The sequence below is a fragment of the Schistocerca americana genome, chromosome 1 (assembly GCF_021461395.2).
Source record: "Schistocerca americana isolate TAMUIC-IGC-003095 chromosome 1, iqSchAmer2.1, whole genome shotgun sequence".
Taxonomy (NCBI): Eukaryota; Metazoa; Arthropoda; class Insecta; order Orthoptera; family Acrididae; genus Schistocerca; species Schistocerca americana.
Genome location: NC_060119.1, coordinates 157,424,724 through 157,430,995, shown reverse-complemented (window position 1 = coordinate 157,430,995; position 6,272 = coordinate 157,424,724). Strand labels below are relative to the sequence as shown.

At 46.9% G+C, this 6,272-nt stretch overlaps 1 pseudogene; it reads right to left on the bottom strand.

Moving 5' to 3' along the window:
- Positions 1-1,585: 1,585 nt before the first annotated feature.
- On the bottom strand, positions 1,586-1,703 carry LOC124560171 (annotated as a pseudogene).
- Between the last annotated feature and the right edge of the window lie 4,569 nt (positions 1,704-6,272).

The window sequence follows — 6,272 nt, the reverse complement described above, 5'->3', positions numbered from 1 at the left end:
AAATAAACGTCAAGCAAAAAAACTACAAAGAACGAATCTTGCTTAGCTTGAAGGTGGAAAGCAGATGGCGCTATGGTCGGCCCCTAGATGGCGCTGCCATAGTTCAAACGGATGTCAACTGCGTTTTTTTCCTTAAATAGGAACACCCATTTTTATTACATATTCATGTAGTACGTATAGAAATATGAAGGCTTTAGTTGGACCACATTTTTCGCTTTGTGGTAGATGGCGCTGTAATAGTCACACACATATGGCTCACAATTTTAGACGGACAGTTGGTAACAGGTAGGTTTTTGAATTAAAATACAGAACGTAGGTACGTTTGAACATTTTATTTCGGTTGTTCCAGTGTGATACAAGTACCTTTGTGAACTCATCATTTCTGAGAGCGCATGCTGTTACAGAGTGATTACCTGCAAATACCACATTAATGCAATAAATTCTCAAAATGGTGTCCGTCAACCTCAATGCATTTGGCAATACGTGTAACGACATTCCTCTCAACAGTGAGTAGTTCACCTTCCGTAATGTTCGCACACGCATTGGCAATGCGCTGACGCATGTTGTCAGGCGTTGTCGATAGCAAATATCCTTCAACATTCCCCACAGAAAGAAATCCGGGGACGTCAGAGCCGGTGATCGTGCGGGCCATGGTATGGTGCTTCGACGACCAATCCATCTGTCATGAAATATGCTATTCAATACAGCTTCAACCGCACGCGAACTATGAGTCGGACATCCATCATGTTGGAAGTACATCGCCATTGTCATGCAGTGAAACGTCTTGTAGTAACATGGGAAGAACATTACGTAGGAAATCAGCATGCATCGCACCATTTAGATTGCCATCGACAAAATGGGGGCCAATTATCCGTCCTCCCATAATGCCACACCATACCATTAAACCCGCCAAAGTCGCTGATGTTCCACTTGTCGCAGCCATCGTGGATTTTGCGTTGCCCAATAGTGCATATTATGCCGTTTTACGTTACCGCTGTTGGTGAATGACGCTTCGTCGCTAAATAGATCGCGTGCAAAAAATCTGTCATCGTCCTGTAATTTCTCTTGTGCCCAGTGGCAGAACTGTACACGACGTTCAAAGTCGTCGGCATGCAATTCCTGGTGCATAGGAATGTGGTATGGGTGCAATCGATGTTGATGTAGCATTCTCAACACCGACGTTTTTGAGATTCCCGATTCTAGGGCAATTTGTCTGCTACTGATGTACGGATTAGCCGCGACAACAGGTAAAACACCTACTTGGGTATCATCATTTGTTGCACGTCGTGGTTGACGTTTCACATGTGGCTGAACACTTCCTGTTTCCTTAAATAAGGTAACTATCCGGCGAACGGTCCGGACACTTGGGCGATGTAGTCCAGGATGCCGAGCAGCACATATAGCACACGCTCGTTGGGCATTTTGATACCGTGCGCACCCATAGGAGTCACCGGATGCGGATATGGATGGGCATGTGGTCAGCACACCGCTCTCCCGGCCGTATGTCAGTTTCCGAGACCGGAGCCGCTACTTCTCAATCAAGTAGCTCCTCAGTTTGCCTCACAAGGGCTGAGTGCACCCCGCTTGCCAACAGCGCTCGACAGACCAGATGGTCACCCATCCAATTGCTAGCCCCGCCCGACAGCGCTTAACTTCGGTGATCTGACGGGAACTGGTGTTACCAGTGCGGCAAGGCCGTTGGCGCTCTTAATACTTTACAGGTTGGAAATTATTGTCCTGCAACATTCAATGACGGTCTCAATGGAAAATTAGTAGTTGTATTAATGTTGGGTGCAATCCTATATAACGCTAAAGCAAACGCTGTCTCTGTTTTGGCGCATATTTCAGCCAATGTTAAACACATAATGTTTTTCAGCCACCTCTTGGTGCCATCAAATAGATTAATCAATCATAATGCTGTTCACATCACCCGTAATGAAATGATAAGCTTGCTTTTGACTTTCTGTTAATAATCGTTTGTTTTAAGCGATGTATTCCAATACTTGATAAGCATTTTAATCTGTATAATACTGGAACCATAATGTCTGACAAATCTTTTTTTCCTCCTATGACATAACGAGACAGTTCTATACCCTCGCAGGAGCCGTCGATGTACTGTTCTACGAGCTGCCCTCTCTGCTGGGCTGGGTAGTGCCACGCCTTTTGCACTTCGAATATGGAGTGCACTTTTTTTAATTAAACTGAAAGATACAATATGTGATTAAAGGTATCCGTGCACCTAACTGAAAATGACTTACATGTTCGTGGCACCCTCCATCAGTAATTCTGGAATTCAATATGGTGTTGGCCCATCCTTCACCTTGATGACAGCTTCCACTTACTTAGGCATTCGTTCAATGAGGTGCTGGAAATTTCTTGGGGAATGGCAGCCCATTCTTCACGGAGTGCTGCACTGAGGAGAGGTATCGACGTCGGTCAATGAGGCCTGGCACGAGGTCGGAGTTCCAAAACATCCGAAAGGTGCTCTATTGGAATCAGGTCAGGACTCTGTGCAGGCCAGCCCATTACAGGGATGACACTGTCGTGTAACCACTCCGGCACAGGCCGTGCATTATGAACAGGTGCTCGACCATGTTGAAAGATGCAATCGCCATCCCCGAATTGCTCTTCAATAGTGGGAAGAAAGAAGGTGCTTAAAACATCAATGTAGGCCTGTGCTGTCATAGTGCCACGCAAAACAACAAGGGGTGCAAGCCCTCTCCATGAAAAACACTACCACACCATAACACCACTGCCTCCGTATTTTACTGTTGGCACTACACACGCTGGCAGATGACATTCACCGGGCATTCGCCATACCCACACCCTGCCATCAGATCACCACGTTGTGTACTGTGATTCGTCACTCCACACAACGTTTTTTCACTATTCAATCGTCCAATTTTTACGCTCCTTACACCAAGCTAGGCGTCGTGTTGCATTTACTGGCGTGATGTGTGGCTTATGAGCAACCGTTCGCCATGGAATCAAAGTTTTCTCACCTCCCGCCAAACTGTGGCATAGTACTTGCAGTGGATTCTGATGCAGTTTGGAATTCCCGGGTTGTGTGGTGGTCTGGGCAGATGTCTGCGTATTACACATTACGACCCTCTTCAACTCTCGGCGGTGTCTGTCAGTCAACAGATGAGGTCGTCGTGTACGCTTTTGTGCTGCATGTGTCCCTTCACGTTTCGACTTCACTATCACATCGGAAACAGTGGATCTAGGGATGTTTAGGAGTGTGGAAATCTCGAGTACAGACATATGACGCAAGGTACACCCAATCACCTGATCACGTTTGAAGCCTTGAGTTCCGCGGAGCGCCCCATACTGTTCTCTCACGATGTCTAATGACTACTGAGGTCGCTGATGTGGAGTATTTGGCAGTAAGTGGTAGCACAATGTACCTAATATGAAAAACGTATGTTTTTCGGGGAGTCCAGATACTTTTGATCACATAGTGCATCTGACTTTTCAAATATGCTAAATGTCATCGTCCAGAGACCATTTCTTTATCGATTTCTTCACCCCCACCTCAGCGCTAAATTTGAAAATTTAGGCGAAGTCGCTAATTACTTTCACGTGAATCGTTTCCAGTAAGTCGTTGCCTGTGTCAGTATAATACCCTCACCCGACCTGCCGCCTCATGCCTCATCCCTGTGAAGTTATTCCCTGCCCCCCCCCCCCCCCTCCACAGACACACGCAGCACAAGTGGTCTCACACACCCGGGTAGGCAACCGTGCATTACGCAGCAGCAGAAACATCGCGCATGCTTAGTCCTGATCCTCCGCGGCCGCATTCTGCTGTGGTCGGGTGTCGGTGGTTGGTGGCGGTTGCGAGGCGAGCAGTGCCTCCCACCGTACGGTCAATTGGCGCTCCCCCCCCCCCCCCCCCCCCCCCCGTGCGCCACGCCTAGTGAGACGGCCAGCGCAGCCCTCGGCACTCCACTCGTTTCTATGGAAATGTCTGCCCTCCGTGGTCAGATTCCGCAATGCACTAAATGAGATTTCGTCTCCCACCACTAACCACAAGCACTCACTCTGTCTTGAGGCCACGAGTGGCCTACTGCAACCATCCGACCGCCGTGCCATCCTCAGTGGAGGACGCGAATAGAGGGGCTTGGGGTCAGCACACCGCTCTCCCGCTCGTAATGATGGTATTCTTGACCGAAGCTGCTACTATTCGGTCGAGTAGCTCCTCAATTGGCATCACGAGGCTGAGTGCACCCCGAAAAATGGCAACAGGGCATGGCGGCCTGGATGGTCACCCACACAAGTGCCGACCACGCCCGACAGCGCTTAACTTCGGTAATCTCATGGGAACCGGTGTATCCACTGTGGCAAAGCCGTTGCCTACTAACCACAAGGGTGTTGCAAATTAAACTATTTACCTAGTTCACACGTCACACCTTCAGCTAACAGTATCATTACATTTGCACATACATCAACACTTCCTAAACCACCTTACGATATGTAGCGGGTAAGGGTAGGTGAGGCGGTTATTTCTAACGCCGGTATTTTCAACCACTTATCTGTTCCATGTGTTGAATAACTGTCAGTGAAATGTCAGTGTAGCTTCGTAAGACATCTAATTAATGAAATTTTGGAAAACATGATCCTTTCGCGAGACATACTATAGTGTAAATCAGTATAAAATTATGGATATTTTTAGTAAAATTAACGCTGTCGGTTGGAATAATTGTGTATGGTGTATATGCAGTAGTAGGAAATCCAGTATATTGAAAGTGTAGTCAAATGGCTCTGAGCACTATGGGACTTAACTACTGTGGTTATCAGTCCCCTAGAACTTAGAACTACTTAAACCTAACCAACCTAAGGACATCACACACATCCATGCCCGAGGCAGGATTCGAACCTGCGGCCGTAGCAGTCGCGCGGTTCCGGACTGCGCGCCTAGAACCGCTAGACCACCGCGGCCGGCGAAAGTGTAGTCAAGTGGTATCGCATTTTATGTCAGTAGTACAGTATATAACATCAGCGACTCAGGTGGTAGAATGTGGAAATCGGTATAAAGATAGTCGGACGCGTGCGTATGTGCCGTTACTGCAGGTAGAAAATAGACGCCATTAGTGAGAGTGCGTGTTACGTACGTAAAACACGAATGTGATTAAACCACGCGGAAACAGTCATCATGTGATGAAAAAGCAAAAATTTGTGCGTACAGGAAAACGGGGCTCTGTAATCGTCAAATCGCCCAGAAATTAAAACGTTCAATTGTACTGACTGATAATTTCGAAAGACTGGGTGCATGATATGGACAGAATAGAAGATACAGGCAGAGTAGAACATTATCTGAGGCATGAAACGAGTATTTTTGTACAAACTGTGGGTCACAAACCATTATTCTTCTCGAACTGTCGCTAATTTACAGTTACCACTATCTGCCACTCATTTACGTGTAATTTAGTCGGACGACAAACATCCTGTGAACGCAGAAACACCTAAACATAAAGAGACTAGATTTGTGTTTCCTGAAAAACGTATCTCATGGACTTCAGAATGGAACAAAGTGATCTTTAATGACGAGAAGAATTTTAATGTTGGCCGAATTGATTTCAGTATCATTGGCATGATCTCAGAACAGAGCAGCAGGTAAGAATGAGCAGGAATTTTGGTGGTGGAAGTGTTATGATATGAGCAGCTGTTGTGTACATAGATCCGCGATTAGTCAACGCTTACACAATTTTCCCAATAGAGCGCGGCCCGCTAAGCACAACAGCGCAGGCGCAGCGCTCGTCCGTCTCCGCAGTACGAGATGGCGCTGTCTTAGAGAAGGACCAAATTCTGCTTCCGCCGATCCGCGTATTAATATGTTCAAATGGTTCAAATGGCTCTGAGCACTATGGGACTTAACTTCTGAGGTCATCAGTCCCCTAGAACTTAGAACTACTTAAACCTAACTAACCTAAGGACATCACACAAATCCATGCCCGAGGCAGGATTCGAACCTGCGACCGTAGCAGTCGCGCGGTTCCGGACTGCGCGCCTAGAACCGCTAGACCACCGCGGCCGGCTATTAATATGTAACGCAGCCAATGAGATTGCTGCTAACGTAGAACCTTTTCTCCTCACGGATCACACTCGCGCAGTGATACCTGAACGCGCGAGGTATTATAATGAGTGTACAGACCTCCGATTAGTCAGTCTGCATTAGTCTATAGTCAAGTTTCAGTCTGCGCCTAATAAGATTATCATATTCCTGTACATAGCCATAAAGATAAATTTATAGACCCTTTGTTAAGTATCAGAGA